This window comes from Maylandia zebra, linkage group LG22 (assembly GCF_041146795.1).
Source record: "Maylandia zebra isolate NMK-2024a linkage group LG22, Mzebra_GT3a, whole genome shotgun sequence".
Classification (NCBI taxonomy): Eukaryota; Metazoa; Chordata; class Actinopteri; order Cichliformes; family Cichlidae; genus Maylandia; species Maylandia zebra.
In genome coordinates, this window is record NC_135187.1 from 10,997,999 (window position 1) to 11,020,751 (window position 22,753).

Genomic DNA, 22,753 nt, shown 5'->3' on the forward strand with positions numbered 1-22,753 from the left:
TTCGTGCAAAATACTTGAAGAGTTTTCACTGTATCACTCTAAATTGAGCACCACACCAACAATATTATCACTTTCAGATTTGGCTGTCTACAACTTTGACCTCTTCCCCAAAATTATATTCAGGTTAAATGGCCCATGCTAGACACATTGGAAGGCAACCACCATGTATGCAAGTGCAAGAACAAGAGTTTCAGCAAGTGATCTAAAGTAGCAGCTGGGAATACTCAGATTTACAAAAGGCACGATTTTTCTTTTTAATTGGTGGAGCCACTGAGCTCATCCATCCTTCCTTCCTTCCTTTCTTCCTTATCCAGTTCTGGGATATGGGGCTGCATGACTAAGCAGAGACGCCAGAACCTTCTCTTCTGGTGGGACACTAAGGCATTACTAATCCAGGTGACACATAACCTCTGCAATGTGTGCTGGTCTTCTCTGTGGTCTCTTTCCAAGTGGAAGCATGAAACACCTCAAGTCAGTGGCGTCTGTGAAGCCTTTTAGTAAGATCCATGAACTATCTCAGTTAGCGTCTTTTGAAGTGGAGGAGTAGAGTTCTTCCTGAATGACTAAGCTCCTTCCTCTCCCTAAGGCTGAACCCTGACAGGAACCTTATTTCCTCATCTTATATCTATGATACTATTCTGTAGGTCACTACTAGCTTGTGCCCTTAGGTGAATATAGATTTGACAGTAAACTGACTGCCTTGCTTTCACAGTCAGCTCTCACTTTACCACAACTGACTGGTGCAGTATACACATTAATCACAAACTCTGAAAAATCTCGTTGTCAGTCTCCTGCTACCTTCTACCCTAACTTGTGAACAAGACCCCACTTATTCGAACTCCTCAACTTGGGGCAGAAACTCAACCTAAAGTCATAACAGGCACTCTACCCTTCTCTGGCTGAAACCATGCTCTCATACTCAGAGAAGCTAATTCTTATACCCGCCAACTTAAACCAATCCCGTGTGAGCTGAGAGGTATTCTCTCAATGAAGCCAACAGAATTACAACTTCTGTAAAACATAGAAGAGACCAGCAAAGTCAACACCCTTTGATCCTCAGCTGCACATAGAAACTCTGCCCATAAAAATTATGAACAAAATCAATGATAAAGCACAGCCCTGGTGGAACACCGAGTGTGAAAGAGTCTGATTTATTCCCGGCAATGTGAACCAAGCTCTCATTGTGGTTGTCCAGGGACTCAATAGCTTGCTACAATATCCCATCCTCTCGAATATCTTCAAGATGATAAAGACCTGTTGCAGTGTTACTAACAGACAGACTCTCCTCTAACCTGGCATAGCCGTTCTCAGGGAGAATTATCCATTGAGCTTTCTCTTTTATGTTTATACACACCAAGACATTTATTCACACCCTGACATTATCATTAAACATGTGATATGGCAGTGCAAAACAACTGATTTATACATCCAGCATACATTATCTGCCACTTGGTGCCATGTTTCCAGCTACCTGGTGTAACCCCTGGTCAGCTTCTCTTTCCAGCGCTGTGTGAATAAAACTCTCTGGACTCGAAGTGGGTAGAGCTCAGGCGCGATTTATTCCCCTGCAATAACATGGGACATGAATAACCATGGGTTTCAGCAACAGGATTCCGCCCAAACACAGCGAAAGCTTCATTGCTACTAACTATAGGCTTATGATCGTATAGTGGAACTCTTAGTTTTCCCAAATAAATAAAAACAAATATTGATTGAAAAATAAAATGGCAACAATACTTATCACGGAAAATAAAATAGAAACATTACTGCGTTGTGGTTTAGATAACAAAAGAAAAATTAATTCACTTAAATGCACATTCATGTAAATATAAATAAACCAAAGCCAAAATTCCCTTTTACGTACAATAGTAAATGGAACAATGCTGCCATCTACTGGGCAAACTTAATAAGCAATATGTCTTAAACAGAATTAGCCTGCAGCTCAACCATATACATGTTTCAAAGTACACATACCTGCAATAACATGGGACATGAATAACCATGGGTTTCAGCAACAGGATTCCGCCCAAACTATTGAGAGAAGTTTCAAAATTATTAGACACGACAGCCTCCTCTAGCTGTTAGCCGCTAGCTCCACGTGTCCATTTTTCTTACCGTCTAATCTATTAACTGCAAAACACGGTCATAAACCTGAAATCTACTCAAATACTACCGTATGGGCAGTTCATGCAGTTAGTGCACTGTCATATTAGCTTCAATGAGGATTTTCAAATATGTTTTAAACTCATGCTCTGTGAGAGCGGACGGAGAGGAACTTACCACAGCGAAAGCTTCATTGCTACTAACGATAGGCTTAGGGGGTAGCCCGTTTACCAGTAGCAGACTTCCGCTGCGGATTTTCAAAATAAAAGTTCCAAAATAAACCCATGGTTGCGATCCCAAGTTTAACAGGAATTTAACAACAACAAAACCATATCCATTCTTTTACATCGTTACATACACCCCCCATAAATTCTGTTAAACTCCAAACCAGTTCAAGGGAGTATCAAGGGCCAGAAACAAAAGAACTATGAACAGCAGGTGCTTCGGGGTAAAATCGATACACTAATATTAATCATTGTCGATACAGAATCCTTTTATATAAAAGTGTCGAGACATTGGGTGGTACCAAGCCCAATACCTTCAACAGACTAGAGAAGATGCCATCTACACCTCCTTAACATCACATATAAGAGCATCCGAAATAATACTCCAAATCACATCCTGGACCACACAAAAAAAATAAGTCGAAAGATACATGAAACCAAGTCAATTCCCTCAGAGCTAAAACATACTAGTCAGAAATGCAAAAACTGACCCTGAAACAGAAGAAGTTTCCTCAACTTTCTGCGCTGCCATCTCACAAATCAGTCTCTTGGGAGGCCTAACACTTCTCCCATACCTAGTGATAGCTAGCCCATCCATGCCCGCCTGAATAGTCTGAGGCTGTGTGCAAATAGCAAGATCTAAGTCAACATCAGCCATGGGAACCACAGGAGCCACGGCAACAGGTTCAGAGCCTTGACGGAGAGCAGCATCACTGATCACGGGAGCAGGCAAGGGGAATTCACTAATGGAGTTTTCAAACACTTCAGCATTAACTTCAGGGGGTGGGTCCTCCGCTGCGATAGAGCCACTGCTGGGGTCCACAACGCAGAGAGAATGGTGTCCCACGTCGAGGGAACCTTCAACTTCCACCGGCTCATTAGCGAGACCCTGTATCTCTGGCGTTTTCAGCAGCCAGTCCAGTGTCCTGTCATGATGATCCATCTGTGTTGACCTCACAGACCCTTGGTCATCTCCACTGTTTGGGTTCCCTCCGTCCAAGTCAGCACGGGAGGCCAGACTCCCTTCCACACCTAAGCCCAGGAAGTTAACAGGGAGAAGGAGGTTCCTGTGTACAACTCTTTCCTTGCCTGTGTGGCTCTCTCTTATCCTGTACACATTGATCCCAGACCTAACTGACACAACATCATAAGGCGTGGGATCCCACTTGTCGGCTAACTTTCTTTTTCCCCTTTCACCACGATTGGCCAACAACACTCTATCACCTACAGCCAGAGGTGAGCCTTTGACTTTGCGGTTGTAGAGTCTGGCATGGCGCGCTTGCTCGTGAAAAGCGTGGTTCTGGGCAATCTGTGAGGCATCAAACAGGTCTTTCCGCAACCGTGAGACAAACTCATGGTGGCTGATCACATCATCATTTTGCAGCACATGTTGGAACATCATGTCAACAGGGAGGCGTGGGACTCGCCCAAACATGACATAAAAGGGGGCCAAACCAGTCGTCTCATGCACTGTGCAATTGTAGCAGAACGTGAGAGTGCGTAACATCTGAGGCCACCTAGCCTTGGCTGTAGAAGGGAGAGTCCTCAGCATATTCCCAAGTGTCCTGTTGAACCGTTCAGTGACCCCATTGCCCATAGGATGATATGGCGTAGTATGCGATTTCTGCACACCTGCCATCTCTAAGAGGTCCTTCAACAGTCTGCTCTCAAAGTTTGATCCCTGATCCGAATGAATCCTCTTGGGAAAGCCATAAACACAAAAGAAATCATCCCACAACCTGCGTGCGACATGTTTTGCAGACTGGTTTCGGCAGGGGAAGGCATGTGCCATCTTGGAGAAATGATCGGTTACGACCAGGACATCCACTTTCTTATTATCGCTGAGCTCAGCAGTCCAAAAGTCTATGCACACTAGCTCCATCGGCTCTGACGTCTGGATGTTCTCTAGTGGTGCACAGGCATGAGGTTCAGGTGTTTTTCCAACCACACATCTCTCACACTGTCGAACATGGTTGGTTATGTCTCTCTCCATCCCGACCCAGAAAAACCTCTCACGGGCGAGGGAAAGTGTTCGTGCCTGGCCCTGATGGCCTGCATTATCATGAAGGCTGAGGAGGACTTGAACCTTCAGGCTATCAGGAACAACAAACTGAAAAATCTTTCTACTCAAGCGGTGATGCCTTATCACCCTGTACAGGATGCCGTTCTGTACTTTAAGCTTCTTCCACTGCCTGAGAAGTCCACCAACACCACCTGGTTCTGAAGCTGCTTCTCGCCTCGTAGCCTTCCTTTTTCTTCGCACATAGAAAAGGACTCTGTTTATTGCCTGATCTTGTTGCTGAAGGCTCGAGAGCTGGCTTTGGGGAAGAGGAACGACCGGGTCCACCTCAGGGAGCTGTGATAAAGGTGGGTTGACATTGGTCAAACCATGGTCACACTGCGCACTCAGCACAGCTGACACCTCATCAGCATCGATCGAACCCCTCTCGCTCTGAAGGTCGCACTCAGAAACAGAGTCTGGTGAGTCTGGCTCTGTGTCTTGAACAATGTGGCAGTTGTTAGTCAGCCGAAAAGCATCCTGCACAGTACCTCTCACAACCCCGTTGACCTCATCTAGCAGGGCAACATAAGGTTCTTTCAGCAAACGATGACCAATACATGACTCGACAAATGGTTCACGGCTCAAAGCATCAGCAACTGTATTTCTAACCCCTGGCACATACTTTAGATCAAAATCATATGCCGCGAGCTTCGCCACCCATCTCTGCTCACAAGCATCTAAACGTGGCTTTGTCAAGATGTAGGACAAGGGGTTATTGTCTGTCCAAGCAGTGAAGTGCCTTCCTTTCAGCCAGTGGCTGAACTTGTCACACACGGCCCATTTAAGCGCCAAGAACTCTAGTCTGTGCGCTGGGTAGTTCATCTGAGACCGTGACAATGTCTTGCTGGCAAAGGCAACAGGTCGAGCCACTGTCTCGCCAGGAGAAACCTGTGAGAGTACTGCCCCGATGCCATCAAAGGAGGCATCAACCGCCAGGATGAAAGGCTCACTAAAGTTGGGATGAGCCAGGGTGACAACATTAACTAGTTCCATCTTGAGCGTTTGAAATGATGTGCGACATGCTGATGTCCAGTCACTTGGTGTCAGAGATGGTTTGGCAGAGGGTTGCTTCCTGAGCTTCTTTCCTTTCCTCCCATGGGGAATTGCCTGTCGTCCCGAAAGTAACCTAAACAAGGGCTTGGCCTTCGCAGAACAATCAGGGATGAAATGTTGGTAATAGAGGATCATTCCTAAGAAGGACCGGATCTTCTTCTGGGAGGGAGTCACACCATCGCTCTCCATAAGCTGTTCTTCCCTGATGTTGGTAATGGTGTTAACCTTGTCTGGATCAGTTCTCACACCATCCGCACAAATGACATGTCCAAGAAATCTAACTGACCTCTTAAGAAGATGGCATTTCTTAGGGGCCAGCTTAAGGTTGTGACTCCTCAACCGAGAGAAGACCATCTCAAGGCGCTGAAGGGCAGTTGCCTCGTCAGGCGCAAACACCATCAAGTCGTCCAAGTAACAAAGCAAGCTGCTGAAATTCTCGTCACCAAAGATCGACATCATCATTCTCATGAATGTCGCCGGACTGTTCGACAGGCCCTGAGGCATCCGGTTGTACTCATGGAGACCAAAGGGCGAGGAGAATGCTGTGTATTTCTTGTGAGGCTCGTAGAGAGGCACATTGTAAAATCCAGAGGTCAAATCCATTGTTGAAAAGAGAACATTTCCACTGAGAGCAGCCAGGGCGTCGGCTTGGTGTGGCAGCGGGTGCGCGTCTTTAACAGTCTTTGCATTGAGCCATCTGAAATCAGTGCAAATGCGCAGGCTGCCATCCTTCTTCCACACCAAGACCAGCGGCGATGCATACTCACTGTTCGACTTCCGGATTATGTCCCTTTCTTCCATCTCATTCAGAGCAGTTCTTAGCTTCTCATACTGACTCGGCGGTACTCTGCGATAAGGCAAACGAAAAGGCTTCTCATCCACAAGGTGTATTTTGTGGACAAAATCGGTAGCTTCTCCACAGTCCATTTTATCCTTAGAAAAGATAGACTCATACTTTTCCACAAGCTGCAGAAGCTGATCTTTCCATCTGTCAGACACCTCACAACTGTCTAAGTCCAAGTCTTGTAGTCCTAGTCTGTGCAAGAGTTCCTTCCTTTGTTCAACAGACCTTATGGGAACAGAACCCTGTTCTAAAGAGTGGCTGTTAGACATGATCTTTTCAGGGGGAGACAGCTCTTCAACTGCGACACAGGGGTAGACATCAGCGATTTTACAGTTCTTCCTCAGAATCACACGCTTGTTGCTGGGGTTAATCACCTTGAGAGGAACCCATTTGTCACCCCACAATGATGAGACGGAGCGGCCAACCAGGATGTCTCTGGGTCTACACCGTGACTGTGTAGGCTCAACAATAACAGTGCAGCCTGCTGATAGAGGTGAAGAGGGAGGTAATTTACCCCACACAAGGTGTTCCTGAAGGGGTTCCAGCGTAACACGCTGTCTCAACTTCACTGTGCCAATCTTATCAGGCACCGCCCCTCCTCGCCAACGCTCAACATTGGAAAGCATGGATAAAAACTGTCTACAGTCATCATTGGTGACATCACCTGAAATAGATACAAGCCTCCAATACTCATCCGTATTCTTCATTACATGAATCAACGACTTAATAGCGTTACTGCCAATAATCATGTCGTCACTTTGGCCTGGAATAACCAGCGTGGGGATGAGCAGCTTGAAACCATAAAGAGTCACTTCCAAATCACAAACTGCTTTAGGTTGGAACTGGTGGCCCCCAGCACCAACAACAACAATGTCATTAGCTGGTTCGAGCTTCAGATCAGGGCAGGACTGTAAAAGCCGCGTAGCAGTAGCCTCACTAATAGAGCACGACATAGAGCCACTGTCGATCATGGCTCTCAGTGAAACTCCGCCCACAGTCCCCACAGTCGTATAAAACAAACTGTCAGATTTCTTAATTCTTTGCGTCATTTGGAAGACAACTGTCGTACCAGGTGGCGAAGTGGAGCACAGAGATTCATACATGGATCCCAGGTCATCGCTGTCGCAAGTGGGAGAGTCACTCAGATGATCCACACTTTCCTCCCTCAAATGTGGATCAACTAGTTTTCCGACCGTCGAGGGGCAGAAGACGACGAGGATCCAGGACAGGCACGCCTGGTGTGGTCAGGTGAGTGGCACAGAAAACAGAGTTTGTGATCTCGGCAGTGCATGAAAGCTGTGTGCGACATATCATGACAGACGGAGCAGGGCTTATCATGTAGGCCCTCAATCCTGGAACGTCTGGAGTTAGGCCGTGTGGTCAAACCAGGCTGAAAGGATCTTTGCAGAAGAACCTTCTCAAGCATGCCTATGAGCCGCTCCAAAGCAGCTGAATCTGTCGACTGTGGCTGAATGTGCTTCTCTGTTGGCTGGACAGGCAACGTTGTTGATATCTGCTGCGTATTCACTGCAACTCTCTCGGCCGTCGTGGTGCTTGAGTTCAACGTTCCTCCAGAGTGGGACTCACACAGGATTTCCTGGACCTCATTGGCTGTCCATTTATCAATTGTCTTTGATCTAAAGATCATGGCAAGCTCAGGGGAGGGACAGTTTTTGATGAACATTCGGGTGACCTCAGTGCTGGGGCTACCCAATGCCTGTCCTCGTTCCTTCAGGCGCTCAACAGCAAGATCAACAGCACGGTGCAGCCTAAGCCAGTAATCGAATGCACTTTCGCCTTTCTCTGGGAGAGTGGTGTAGAAGTCTGCCAGCGGAAGAGGTGAGCACTGAGCAGAGTCAAAGTGTCTCCTCAGGATTCCAAAAATAGCCTCAGGATCACGTGTGACATCTACGACACTGTTTCTAATGCCAACCTGGACCACATCCTTAGCCTTGCCTCTCAAATGAACAAGAATCTCCTCAGCCTGTTCTTCGGGTCTCAGACTCCCCAGCTTTATAAAGGCTCTCATCAGATCCTCCCACTCTCTCACAGAAATGAGATCAGAACCATCCCCTCTAAAGCATGGTGGGTCCTTAAGCTTCCTGTGGGACACAAATTGCACCGGCGCAGCATCAACAGCAGATGTAGATGACACAGCATGGAAAGGTGTGGCCGTAGGTGCAGGTAAGGGGGTACTAGCAGACGGGCTGAGCTGGGTTAAGATACTCTGCGCTACTCTCTGACCAACCAGTTGGATCACATCCCCCATCTGACTCACAATCTCCGTGGCAATAGTATCTGGGTTAGGAGAAGGTGAACTGTTGTTCTGAGACGTGTGTGACACATGGCTAGGGGGAGGGACAACAACCCCTTCACTGGACTGGGGCCCTGGGATCCCCTGACTATCCCCCCTAACAAAACCACGCCCACTAACAGGAGTGTCATAACGCAAACGCAAAGGGGAACATAACAACCCCCTACCCCTACCAACAACATTAGGAGTACTCGATCCCTCCTCTGTGATGTCCATCACAACAACTAGAATAAAACAAAAATGCTATATATGCTCCTTTTTAAAAAAAAATTGTGTCAGAAAGAACAACAATGAATCACAAACGTGCAGCGCTGAAACTGGCCCACGTTGCTGAGAGGAGTCCACCGTCCAAACACTCGATTGACGGCTCACGGCACCAATGTAACCCCTGGTCAGCTTCTCTTTCCAGCGCTGTGTGAATAAAACTCTCTGGACTCGAAGTGGGTAGAGCTCAGGCGCGATTTATTCCCCTGCAATAACATGGGACATGAATAACCATGGGTTTCAGCAACAGGATTCCGCCCAAACACAGCGAAAGCTTCATTGCTACTAACTATAGGCTTATGATCGTATAGTGGAACTCTTAGTTTTCCCAAATAAATAAAAACAAATATTGATTGAAAAATAAAATGGCAACAATACTTATCACGGAAAATAAAATAGAAACATTACTGCGTTGTGGTTTAGATAACAAAAGAAAAATTAATTCGCTTAAATGCACATTCATGTAAATATAAATAAACCAAAGCCAAAATTCCCTTTTACGTACAATAGTAAATGGAACAATGCTGCCATCTACTGGGCAAACTTAATAAGCAATATGTCTTAAACAGAATTAGCCTGCAGCTCAACCATATACATGTTTCAAAGTACACATACCTGCAATAACATGGGACATGAATAACCATGGGTTTCAGCAACAGGATTCCGCCCAAACTATTGAGAGAAGTTTCAAAATTATTAGACACGACAGCCTCCTCTAGCTGTTAGCCGCTAGCTCCACGTGTCCATTTTTCTTACCGTCTAATCTATTAACTGCAAAACACGGTCATAAACCTGAAATCTACTCAAATACTACCGTATGGGCAGTTCATGCAGTTAGTGCACTGTCATATTAGCTTCAATGAGGATTTTCAAATATGTTTTAAACTCATGCTCTGTGAGAGCGGACGGAGAGGAACTTACCACAGCGAAAGCTTCATTGCTACTAACGATAGGCTTAGGGGGTAGCCCGTTTACCAGTAGCAGACTTCCGCTGCGGATTTTCAAAATAAAAGTTCCAAAATAAACCCATGGTTGCGATCCCAAGTTTAACAGGAATTTAACAACAACAAAACCATATCCATTCTTTTACATCGTTACACTGGCATACATGCGATTACAATATTTATTCTTTAAGTTCTTTTCGGGTCTCCATCAACACCTGGGGAATGAGGAGTGCTGACTGTTAAATGATCTAAATGTATTATTTATGTAAATTCAGAGTCAAATGTTCTGGACATTGCAGTGCAGATTTATGATGGATTTGTCATATCAGGGGGAAGGGATCTTGTGACACAGACCTTATGTCTGCGATGATGGCTTTTTTTGCATTTGCATTTGAGTGAGTCATCTCCTGCCAGCTGTGATGAAAGACCACAGTCAGAACAGGCCACCAGAAAATTCGCTTTTTCAACTTTGATTTCTTTCAGGTGAAGTTATACAAGCTTACAGGTCACACTTTTGCTGAGGACAAGCAGTGAAAACACATTCTTTCCTTATTCATTTGTCTTTCCCACTATCATTTTTTCCATCATTTGCTTTGCATCAGCTTTGGCTGGTCGTTTAGCGTTCAGTATAAGGAGGAGTTTATGGCAAGAGGTCAACAGTAACATCAACATTGTCTGAGCTTTTAAAACCAACAACAACAACAAAAAAAAAAACACAATTACTGACCCAAATTGGTTTGGCCCAAATTCAGTGCACTTATGGGATCTCAAACTCACTGAACCAGGCTTCACAGTTAATGTTTTGATGAGGCTTAAATACATATTTTTAGCTCATATGTCATTTTAATCTTTGGCTCTAATCCGATTTTAGTTGCATTTTTAAAGGGACGGGGGCGGGGAGAAAGGGCATCTCATGTGCACAGTTCATGCTGTCCTGTTGCTTTGTTAATACTGAGAGAAAGGATTAATTAAAATGAAAACCACAAAAATGCACAGCTTAAGACTTAGAAGACTGTATCGTACAAAACCTCCCTAACATTGAAGTTGAAGTTTGTAAACATCACTTTCCTAAAGTGCATCTCACTAAAATTGTTCTTAGTATCTCCAGCTGTGTGCTTTCATTAAAATGCACTATGTCCAGGAACTTTCTACACATCCCATTTTGTTCTGTACAGAAGTAACAGACTGTGAGATGATTGATTAACAAACCAGAAGTGTTATATATCTATATATATATATATACACCCAGCACGCCCCTGCGGGCGGTTTATCCTTCAAGCTCGGGTCCTCTACCAGAGGCCTGGGAGCTTGAGGGTCCTGCGCAGTATCTTAGCTGTTCCCAGGACTGCGCTCTTCTGGACAGAGATCTCGGATGTTATTCCCGGGATCTGCTGGAGCCACTCGCCTAGCTTGGGAGTCACCGCACCTAGTGCTCCGATTACCACGGGGACCACCGTTACCTTCACCCTCCACATCCTCTCGAGCTCTTCTCTGAGCCCTTGGTATTTCTCCAGCTTCTCGTGTTCCTTCTTCCTGATATTGCTGTCATTCGGAACCGCTACATCGATCACTACGGCCGTCTTCTTCTGTTTGTCTACCACCACTATGTCCGGTTGGTTAGCCACCACCATTTTGTCCATCTGTATTTGGAAGTCCCACAGGATCTTAGCTCGGTCATTCTCCACCACCCTTGGGGGCATCTCCCATTTTGACCTCGGGACTTCCAGGTTATACTCGGCACAGATGTTCCTGTACACTATGCCGGCCACTTGGTTATGGCGTTCCATGTATGCCTTGCCTGCTAGCATCTTGCACCCTGCTGTTATGTGCTGGATTGTCTCTGGGGCATCTTTACACAGCCTGCACCTGGGGTCTTGCCTGGTGTGATAAACCCCAGCCTCTATGGATCTTGTGCTCAGAGCTTGTTCTTGTGCTGCCATGATTAGTGCCTCTGTGCTGTCTTTCAGTCCAGCTTTGTCCAGCCACTGGTAGGATTTCTGGATATCAGCCACCTCCTCTATCTGCCGGTGGTACATACCGTGCAGGGGCCTGTCCTTCCATGATGGTTCCTCGTTTCCCTCCTCTTTCTTGGGTTTCTGCTGCCTGAGGTATTCACTGAGCACTCGGTCAGTTGGGGCCATCTTCCCAATGTATTCTTGGATGTTCCTTGTCTCATCCTGGACTGTGGTGCTGACACTCACCAGTCCCCGGCCCCCTTCCTTCCGCTTAGCGTACAGCCTCAGGGTGCTGGACTTGGGGTGAAACCCTCCATGCATGGTAAGGAGCTTTCTTGTCTTTATGTCAGTGGCTTCTATCTCCTCCTTTGGCCAGCCTATTACCCCAGCAGGGTACCTGATCACGGGCAGGGCGTACGTGTTGATGGCCCGGATCTTGTTCTTACCATTCAGCTGACTCCTCAGGACTTGCCTGACCCTCTGCAGGTACTTGGTGGTTGCAGCCTTTCTAGCGGCCTCTTCATGGTTCCCATTTGCCTGCGGGATCCCCAGGTACTTGTAACTGTCCTCTATGTCTGCAATGTTGCCTTCTGGTAGTTCAATCCCCTCAGTTCTGACTACCTTCCCTCTCTTTGATACCATCCGACTACACTTCTCCAGTCCGAACGACATTCCAATGTCATTGCTGTATAGCCTGGTAGTGTGGATCAGTGAATCGATGTCTCGTTCACTCTTGGCATACAGCTTGATGTCATCCATGTACAGGAGGTGGCTGACAACTGCTCCGTTCCGTAGTCGGTATCCGTAGCCAGTCTTGTTAATGATCTCACTGAGGGGGTTCAGGCCTATGCAGAACAGCAGTGGGGACAGAGCATCTCCTTGGTAGATCCCGCACTTGATGGTGACTTGTGCTATGGGCTTGGAGTTGGCCTCTAGTGTTGTACGCCACATCCCCATTGAGTTCCTGATGAAGGCTCTTAGGGTCCCATTGATCTTGTACAATTCTAGGCATTCCAGTATCCAGCTGTGGGGCATTGAGTCATAGGCCTTCCTGTAATCAATCCAGGCAGTGCACAGGTTGGTCAGTCTGGTCTTGCAGTCTCGGCTGATTGTTCTGTCTACCAGTAGCTGGTGTTTTGCGCCTCTGGTATTCTTGCCAATTCCTTTCTGTGTCCCGCTCATGTATTGACCCATGTGCCTGTTCATCTTAGCCGATATGATGCCTGACAGGAGCTTCCATGCAGTACTGAGGCAGGTTATTGGTCAGTAGTTGGAGGGGACCGGTCCCTTCTTGGGGTCCTTGGGGATCAGGACCGTCCGGCCTTCAGTTAGCCATTCCGGGTGTCTCTCGTTAACTAGCAGCTGGTTCATTTGTGCTGCCAGACGCTCGTGGAGTGCAGTCAGCTTCTTCAGCCAGTAGGCGTGAACCATGTCGGGCCCTGGTGCTGTCCAACTGGAGACCCTTTCTTGGATATCTGCGACTGTGATGGTTACTGGACCCTGTTCAGGGAGGTCGCTGTGGTCTGCCCTCAGATCCTCTAGCCACTGAGCATTGCCGTTATGGGTTGCATCCTTCTCCCATATGCTCTTCCAGTATTGCTCCGTCTCCAGCCTTGGTGGTGCTGTTCTCTTATTGTTCTCTTGCCACTGAGAGTACACCTTTGCTGGTTCTGTGGAGAACAGCTGGTTTATTCTCCTGCCTTCTATCTCTCTGGTGTACCTCCTCAAGCGGCTGGCCAAGGCTGTGAGTCTTTGCTTGGCAGCTTCCAAGGCCTCAGGTATGGACAGTTTGCTGTATTTCTTAGGCACCATATATATATATATATATATATATATATATATATATATATATATATATATATATATATATATATATATATATACATACATATATATACATATACATATATGTATATATATATAGAGAGATAGAGATAGAGATATATCTAGAGATAGAGATAGAGATATATCTCTATAGATATAGATATATATATAGCAAGACTATTCATAACTGACAACGTAATGGGAATGGCAAATTGGTTACAATTTGCACACTGATGTCAAACTTGCAGATCTGTTTTAATAAAAAAGTGTTTGTAGATGTTCATCCAGAAAAAAATGGCTATTTGCTTTCATCAAAGACCTACTGTATCTAAACCTGAAGCTCATATAGAAAATTTCAGGGTCTTATTTCAGTAACCCAATTTCACTGCAGACATTTGTTATAGTGTGGGTAATGAAGGCTCTTTGACATTTCAGACTAGTGGGTCAGTTTGCCTGATAGCGGGGACTTGGAACTGAGCCACCTGTAAAAAAATGATAAAACATAACATGCCCAAGTCTCTGTGGGCCCAAACAGGTCTGTAAATATTTTAAAATCTCAACAATATTACATGTGAAAACTCAGGTGTCTTGTACATTCTTTGCTACTTGTGAAATCTTTGTCAGTCTCTTTACTTTACTGGAATCTATACACTTGTGTGTAATGTAGATAATCTCTGGGTGAAAAAAGAGGGTAAACATGAAAAAAAAAGCACTCTTTGTGATTGCTTTGGTCATTATTAGGTTTCTGCAGGTACCTTTTGTTTGCATAGAAAATTTTGACTTTTCTGCAAACATTCACTGCTAGCTGAGGTATTGAAACTTGAAAAAGTGCCTTGCAAACAGGAAATGGTGACCTTCTGCCCAGTTTTACTCGGAGTTTGGGGGCAAATTCTCTCCATTTCTGGTTTGTGTTGCAGTTTTCACAGTCTCATATTCACTTAGAGAATAGAGTGTTTGTGGACAAACTATCGTGACCACAGCAGTACACTAGTGATCAAATCAATCCCAAAGAGGTTCACCAGCTGGCTGGGTAATATACATTTTTCTCTTGTGACCAGTGGCTGCCAGGATCACTGACTGGTCCCTAGGCTGGTGTGACTGGGGCTTTATCATTTGATTTCCCATTGACTGAATAATTGAATGAAATTGCCACTTAACAATGTAACAATAAGCTTTATATATTCCTACATTAAGATAGAAATTGGAAATTGGAAACATTTCCTCTAAAGTGTATGATGTGATGACTCTTTCTATTTTGTTTTTTGTTAATTTTTAACATCAAACTTTGGCTGCTTGTTTGGGGTCAGTCTTTTATAAGTCACATGGGGCCAGTCAGATGAATTGTATTTATGATCATTTATCAGTACATATCCATATTTTTATATATATGTATAAAAACAAAGCTGACACTTGCGAGACTTCATCAGAGGTGTAAGCATCACAGTGACCTCAGCCTCAAGGTCAGAGTTCAAGTTTTCCGAAAATCTTGTGAATATGATAACTCAAGAAGGAAGTCATCTAGAATTTAGAAATTGATAACATAGATGCATCTACTTAAAATCTCAGACGAGTTTGAATCTCAGTGACCTTGGCCTCAAGGTCAGGGGTCAAAGGTGAAGTGTTTTTATGAAAAATCTTGTGAATGCGATAACAAGGCCACGTAGGATTTGCATCTACTAGAAGGTGCATCTACTAGGAGGCTGCCTCCAGTATTTTTACAGTTTGCAATTTGAAATAATGTGCTTATACCCACAACTCAGAAGTTGTGTGCTGTTTTTGTCCTGGCTCGTGAATTAGCAGATACACAAGATGCTTGAACGTTTTTTTTTCATCCATCAATTATTCAGTGATTTTAAAGTCTTACATGCACATTGATGCAAGTAAGAACATAATTGCTCAATTATTCACTGGAATGTGATTACTGGTAAGAATAGTTATGCATCAGAGAGAACCTGAATGGTAACCAACAGCGATCTTGACGCTGCAATTTTCCCGTCTTTCTTGCAAAAATGACTGAAGCTCAGTTGGGTAGTACTGGGACTGTGAGTGAACAGCAATTTTCCAGTCCAAGGAGGCTGAATACGTTTTTATTACATTATTTTTGCAGTTCCAAAATTGTGCTTTCTCACTTGTATTAAACTAAAAAGTTTTACACTCCCCTGTGCTCCTGCATTGTAGATTTGACACAGTCGCCGTGTTAACTGCCTGCTCTTTAAGTGCCAATCATCCCAAGATAAAAGCCATACTGAAACCAATAATACTTCAGCTTTTCTGTTTTTATTTTTTCTTTTAGTCCAGAGCCCCCACCCCCCCAACATCACACCTATAATTTCCATTTAGTTCAGTCCTCTGCATATCTTCTCGCACCTATGACACCTCAGAGAAGCCACACTAGAGTCAGGCATCAACACTTACACCTAGATACCCTTCACCAGCAAGCTTTTAAACAAATCAATCAATTTGTTAATGAATCATATAAGTGAACTGTGCTATATGTGGGCATTGATCGCCACACTCCTCAATACACCAACTCTATGTCCCAGCACGCTCACACACCTTCAATTCTCCTCGATTGAGCTCGATATGAAAGGGCCTTTTGCTCAATTCTAATTTCATCTCAGATCTCTTTTTCAGCATCGATCTTTATACACCCTGTGCGGCACAAAGTGATATTGAGAGAGGGACTGATATGAAAATGGACATAGATTTAGCATAAAGAAAAAAAATTAAGATGGCGAGTCTGTCCCAGCAAGGAAAGAAAAAAAAAAAAAAAAGCAAAGAGAGAGTGGAAAAAAGTGAGACGCTGACAAAGGGGATATGAGTGTGCTGATTCGATTAACTTCTGCTTACTTTCTTCCTTTTTCTTTTCAATTTTATGGAACTTCATCAGGGAAAAGTTAACGTGAATTATGCAGTGCCCTTGCTAGGTTGGCTTATGGGTTGTTTTGCCCGCCGGTTAGGCTTTTTGCTCTGGCACCCCCAAATACTAGCCTGAGGAACAGTCTTTGTACAAGAGGGTGTCTTGCTAGGGATTTTGATTCTCTTTGTGTCTGGATGTAGGGTTAAGATGTAAAAGCCTGCCAACAGGTCTGGCTCTTGCTTTCCTGGAAATGATGATGTGGGGAAGAAAACAGCTACAGGAAAGCCTGAGAAGACAGGAATTAAAGCTGTACCCGTCCACAGTAAGCTTAAGTGCTTAAACATTTAAATAACAATTAAACAATTAAACAATTAAACAATTAAAATTTGGTAATAGCAGCTAAGACAGAGATGCATTTATATATATATATAAAAAATGTGCACACAGCATTTCTACTGTAGTTAGCTTGATTGAGAGGAGTTTCCAGGAGCTTCTTCAGACTGAGTGCTATAGGGTGATCACACTGCTACCTTAGTAATAAAGTAGGTTTTATTTTACCAAATCAGGTTAAAAGAGGCAAAATCATCATAATAAAAGTTGTTCCACTGAATCTTCACTTGAGGACTCAATCTTTCACTAGTTTTTGACTCGGTAGTTTATACTGCTACACACTGATGCTTTTTTCCCAACAGGATTACAGACTATGGGGGAAAAAGTATTGAGATTTTTAATGCACGGAGCTGGTGTGTGCAAAGCATGGTTGTTGTGTCAGGTGTCGCAAACTACACATAAGCTTCTAAACTGCCTCAGTTATAAAAAAAAAACAATAATAATTTGAAACACTGCAATCTGTAGCTGTTTTTACTGTCACAAAGATCTGATATAAAGGGTAAAAGATTGACTGTACAGTGGCACCATGTGGGGGAAAAAATCTCTTTCTTGTCATGTAAGGTGGTCATCCTGTGTGCTTGCTCTCACTCCCCTGCTGGAGATTAACTCCCACTCTTACGAGGATGAGAATGTGACTTGTGCGGCAGAGAGAGCAAACAAAGTTGTAGAAGGAATGGCACCAGGGATCCATGCTGAGCACTCGAGCCTTACAGTCTGACTGCTGTGCAGGACTACAGACCAGGAGGACAGTCCTTTAAAAAGTCAATTTGGCAGGGTTTTATTCTTTTGCCATATTTCCTGTTTTCACTTCGCCTTCAAAGGAGTTTGGCGGACTTGCATCACACTGGTGAAACTCATCCTGTGTTGTTGCAAAGCTGCCAAATTCCTGCTTTATAGTTTAGGCTCTGTAGCCCTCATCTACTCGTTTATTTCCTTGATTTTGGCAGCAACTTGCATCTAACTCACTATGATCTCCTCTGGCAGAGCTCACTGTCAAAGAATGAAGGACAGCAAGCATATATTTTTAAAGATAAATTGGCTAAAGAAAATTTTCTTTAAAGTGACACAATGAAAGCTGTTGCAGTGAAAATGTATTTAGTGGATTTAGTGGCATTTATTGGCGTTGCATGTGTTTATGCAGCACATAGTTAATTACTGAATGTATAGTATGGTGAAATAATACATTTTGCAGCGTTACTACTTTGGAATTTTTACAAATGCCTCTCTACGAAAGCTGAAGTGAAGTCAAAGTGTTGCAGAAATTGAAGTAATTAACCTAAAATCATGTGATGTGACGAAATAACATTATTGATATAACACAAAGGCAAAATAAAGCCAATGCAAACCTGCATCTGTGTGAAGCACAGCCCTGCAGCATCGGGGACCTTGCGCTCAGCAGTGCCTTTGGCCTTTCGGCGCCAAGGCCAGAAACCTACTGAGCTCACCTCACTATCTCTGCTTATTCCTGCCACATCTGAGCAGAGAAGACAGCATGTGTGCGAGAGAGAGACACTGACAGAGAAAAGGAGAGCCTTCATTCTCCCTCACTGTGGATCCTTGTCTACCCCCTGCCTCCAATCCCACTGTGATTTCTCACACTGATCTGTTTGTTTGCAGAGATTCCTGCTCTTTCTTATCACCTCCTCTGTCCCTCCTTTTCAATTTCTCCTACCTTATGAGGAGGTCAAGAGTTAGAGGAGGGGTGGAGACAAGGTCAGGTGGCTAGAAAGAAAGAAGGAAGGAAAAAGAACAACAACGATGAGCATTAAAACGGATAGATGGTCTTTTCATTTGCTGCGGGTGTCTTTAACCTCACTGAAGCTCTCAGGGGTCTATGCAAGCCAACTTCCTTGACCTCAAGGCTGTTCAGCTGAGCTGAATGTGTGATGATATATTTCACAGAGCTTTGATCATCTTGCCACTCTTCTCATTCATTTTATTAATCTCTCTTATTTTTGTTTGCATATGAATCATGGCTTGAACGAAACAACAGCAATAAGTATAGAGAATGTAAGTAAACAAAAGACATTCGATATACATAAAGGACGTTATATCATGTCTGTAACCTTGAATAGATGATAACAATTGAAAAAAACATGGTGTCCATCTATTCTAATAATTTCTACTGTAAGATGATGGATTCAATGGTCATAAAAGTCCACGATAGATTCACTAGTGAACATGATAAATCCTTTTGAAATATTTTAGTGACCATACAGTGTTGCCAGGTTTATATTAGACATTTAACAAGTATTTTAGCTTTCATTTACAAGTAGTCATAATTCATTGTTGTTTTTATTGCGATATCCCCGTCATGGGCTCTATTTTCACTCGAGCTTTGTGTTTTTAATGCAGGATTTATGGCAACTCCTGGACACACGTTCAGGTCTTTGTCAATACCCATAAACAAAAGCTTGTATTAGTCAATTATTATGTCCCAAAGCAAGCAAGGTTCTGGGAAGTCTTTACAATAGGAGTTATTAGAGAAGAAACCCAGACCTTCTGTCTACCAGACAGCCAAACAGCCTTGTCCTCTGAAAGCCATTAAGACTTAAAGATGAGGCTATAAAAGCAACCCCAGCCAGCTCGATTACTGGATGCCCCATCTCTGTCTGTCAGTCAGTCCGTCAGTCAGTTGATGTATGTCTCTGGCCCTCTTTGGTCAGCTTTAGTATCACCAGAGGGCTCGATAATTACTGAGTTATTATCTCAGTAAGTCCAGAATGAATTTCATCCCAATGGTAATGGCCGTGTAAGTGATTTTCTGCTGCTACAATGATTTGGTGAGGGGGGTCCGGGCCTCTAGGGTGTTCGGATAATTATTTTTCAGATACAGAAGTCTGACGTGCAGCAAGAAATCCTGTGGAATTAAAGAAATTAATATTTTCGACTCCTGCTTGTTTCTTAAAATGCACTCCACAAGGGAGGAACCTTCGAGATGATTTGATTAATTTTATGCCATGTTCATTTGACATAAGCTTCCATAACAACTAGTGAGGATTTTACTAAGCAAACGGTGCCAGCTTTACTTTACTACCACTTTAATCTCAGGGGAAATTAAGATTTTTGTTGAGCATTTTTATGTCCAGTGTTGCTTCTATATCACATACGCACCCTCTCCTTGAGTGACACTCGCTTCCTAATTATTCTTTAATATTCACGTTTGCCTTTGATAACTCTCATGAAATATGAATGAGTTTTCTCCCCCATTCTGTTTTGACTTTACTTAGCTGAGCACCAGCCTCCCCAATATGAGCCTTTATGATGTTAAGCTGCCATCAATTAGATCTCATTTGATCTGTTCCCTCCCCGGCTTGACGGTACTGTGCGCCATTGGCGGGGATGGTGGGTTGGGATGTAGCCCTCAGCGACTTGCTAATTAAACCAGCAATTAGGCCTAATTCTGGGCTTCAAATGAGCTCCTTAGTGAGCCAGGTGTGCCAGACAGTAGTAGAGGACAAATTTCCCTCATTCATTTACTGGCTCTTTCTCAATTTCCATACTTATGCGCTGTTTGACGTATTTGATATAATGTGTATCGGCCAAAGAGTGACTGCCTAAAAAAAGTGTTACCAAAAATGGAACTTAATTAAATTTGCAGCAAGTCTCAGCATGTTGCTAGATTTGTTGTGGACATAGTGCATCACATTGAGATGGCAGACTAGCTTACAGTTCATTGAATACGTGGTATCAAACACTTTTCTGATACTATGATCATGATATTTATTTTGTTTGTTGTTTTTTGCCCTTGCTTTCAAGACACACTTAAAATATATGTATATGAAAGACACACATACTGTACCCACTGGACTAAATAAAAATGTAATTTTCATTTTGTAATTAAAAATACCATATATAATACCATACCATATAATAACAACAATTAAACATAATTATAGTAATGATGATAATGACAGGGGACTGTCGTTATTATTATAGCAATGATAGCCCTCTGCCTCCATTCATCTGTCTCCATTCACCTTGTACACTTCACATTTTCAGTACAACTCCAGTCATGACACCTACAGAAATACTCTGATGATTTTGCAGCAGCTGGATGTTAAAGTGATGGGCAGGAGGAGGAGTACAGACTGCTGGTGGATGATTTTGTGGAGTGGTCTGGAAAAAATCTTTTGCTTCTAAATGTGAAAAAGACCAGAGAGATGGTGACCGACTTCAGAAGGAAAAGGACAGCTACACAGCCTGTGTCTAACCTGTGACAGGATGTTGATATAGTGCAGGAGTACAAGTACCTGGGTGTCCACACGGACAACAGTCTGAAATACAAGACATACTGGACACAGAGGTTGTAAACAAGAAGAGGATGAACAGATTCTATTTGCTCAGGAAGCTGAAATCCTTCAAATAGTTCGACAAAATGTTGGGGATTTTCTATCAGTCTGCTGTGGCGAGTTCAGTGTACTTTGTTGTGGACTGGTGGGGGAGAAGCAAAAACACTGGTGACACCAAAAGATTGAATAAACTAATGTGTGATTGGCTGCAAACTGGTAATTATGGTAGAGAGGAGTTTGCTGAGCAAACTGTCATCCATTATAGATAATCCTGACCACCCTTTGCACCACTTATTGGACAGGCAGGAGCCCTTTCAGACAGACAGACAGACAGACTGAAATAGCTCCACTGCTATAAAGACAGGAAATATTTTATACACATGCTTTTACTCCCTATAAAACTGTGAAAACCTATCATTTGTTTTAGGATTTCAAAGTTTTGTGGGTTTTTTTAAGTATACTTTATAAGATAAGATATATCAAGAAATTTTGGCAAATGCTCTTGACTTCTTTAAGGCATCAGAGTTAAGAATTGGAGTGCAAGATTAGAAACCTGAAACACATCATCATGTCCAAATATGGTATTCCTAAGGATTAAATCTGAGATTATGTCTTCAGATTTTGCATTTTCACAGACATTCATCAGGAAATCAAAAAACAATTGGCTCATGAGCTCTGCAATTTTCACTGATGTAATAATTGTTTATGTACTGATTAAAAAATATGATGCTAAGCGGTAAGTTTCGGAGGTACTGGTAGGTCGATTTTGCAACTTGGAGCTTCTTTTAAAAATTGAAAGTTGACTTTTTATTTGTGATATTAAAGTAACATTTTCTAGGGATGATATTTTCTCCCAATAAGAAAATTCAAAATTTTATCTCAAAATCATGCGAAGAAATTTGCAGTTTATTTTTAACCCATTAATTGTAGTAGCGGTCTTCCCTTCAGGCTGTGATCTACATACTATGATGACAAAATCAAACCTGCAATTGAACCCAAGACTCTGGGGATGAGTGATGTCTAGGCTAATACTGCAATGGCTAATACCAAAATATTGTCTTTTCTTTCTCTGCAGTCCACATCAATACATTTTACATGCAAACATATTTGACTGCACGTATGTCCCGTATAATAAGACATAATTGCACTTTGAGTGAGTTGCCTTAGTGCATAACTACAGTTCCATCTGTTAGCTTTAAGTGGAAAAGGGAGTGAGGATAGTAGCTTGTGACGGGCGCAGATGGCCTGTTCTTCCTGATACTGTTTCGCTGCTGGAGCCGTCAGTAGAGAGAATGTGTGAATTAAAAAATCCCAGTCGAATAATAATAAACCCACAGTACAACTCTGCAGGTTCTCAGCTACGAACTGTAGACTAGGATGGGCCAAGTGAGAGGGAATCAGAGTGAACTCAACAAAGAGATAGAGTTGGAATGGTGTGAAATGTGAGTGGGAGGTATTTTGCATTTGTATATTGTAGAAGAAACGAGGGATTAATGTGGCAAAGAAAAGAGATGAAATAAAAGCACAACCAACGTGGTGCATTTGTTAAGTGAGGTAAAGGAGTAAACAAAAAGAGGCTTGCTGTGTAGAAGAAAAATGAGGAGAAAATGAGTTGGGCCATGTG

The 22,753-nt window shown here is 43.4% G+C and overlaps 1 long non-coding RNA gene across 1 annotated transcript; it reads right to left on the reverse strand.

Annotated features, from left to right (window-relative positions):
- Nucleotides 1–1,540: 1,540 nt before the first annotated feature.
- LOC112434515 (uncharacterized) lies at nt 1,541–9,956 on the reverse strand. Its single transcript, XR_013095200.1, has 2 exons — nt 8,904–9,956; nt 1,541–2,031 (listed from the first exon to the last, which is right to left on the reverse strand). It is a non-coding gene; the product is annotated as an uncharacterized LOC112434515 (long non-coding RNA).
- Nucleotides 9,957–22,753: the final 12,797 nt, after the last annotated feature.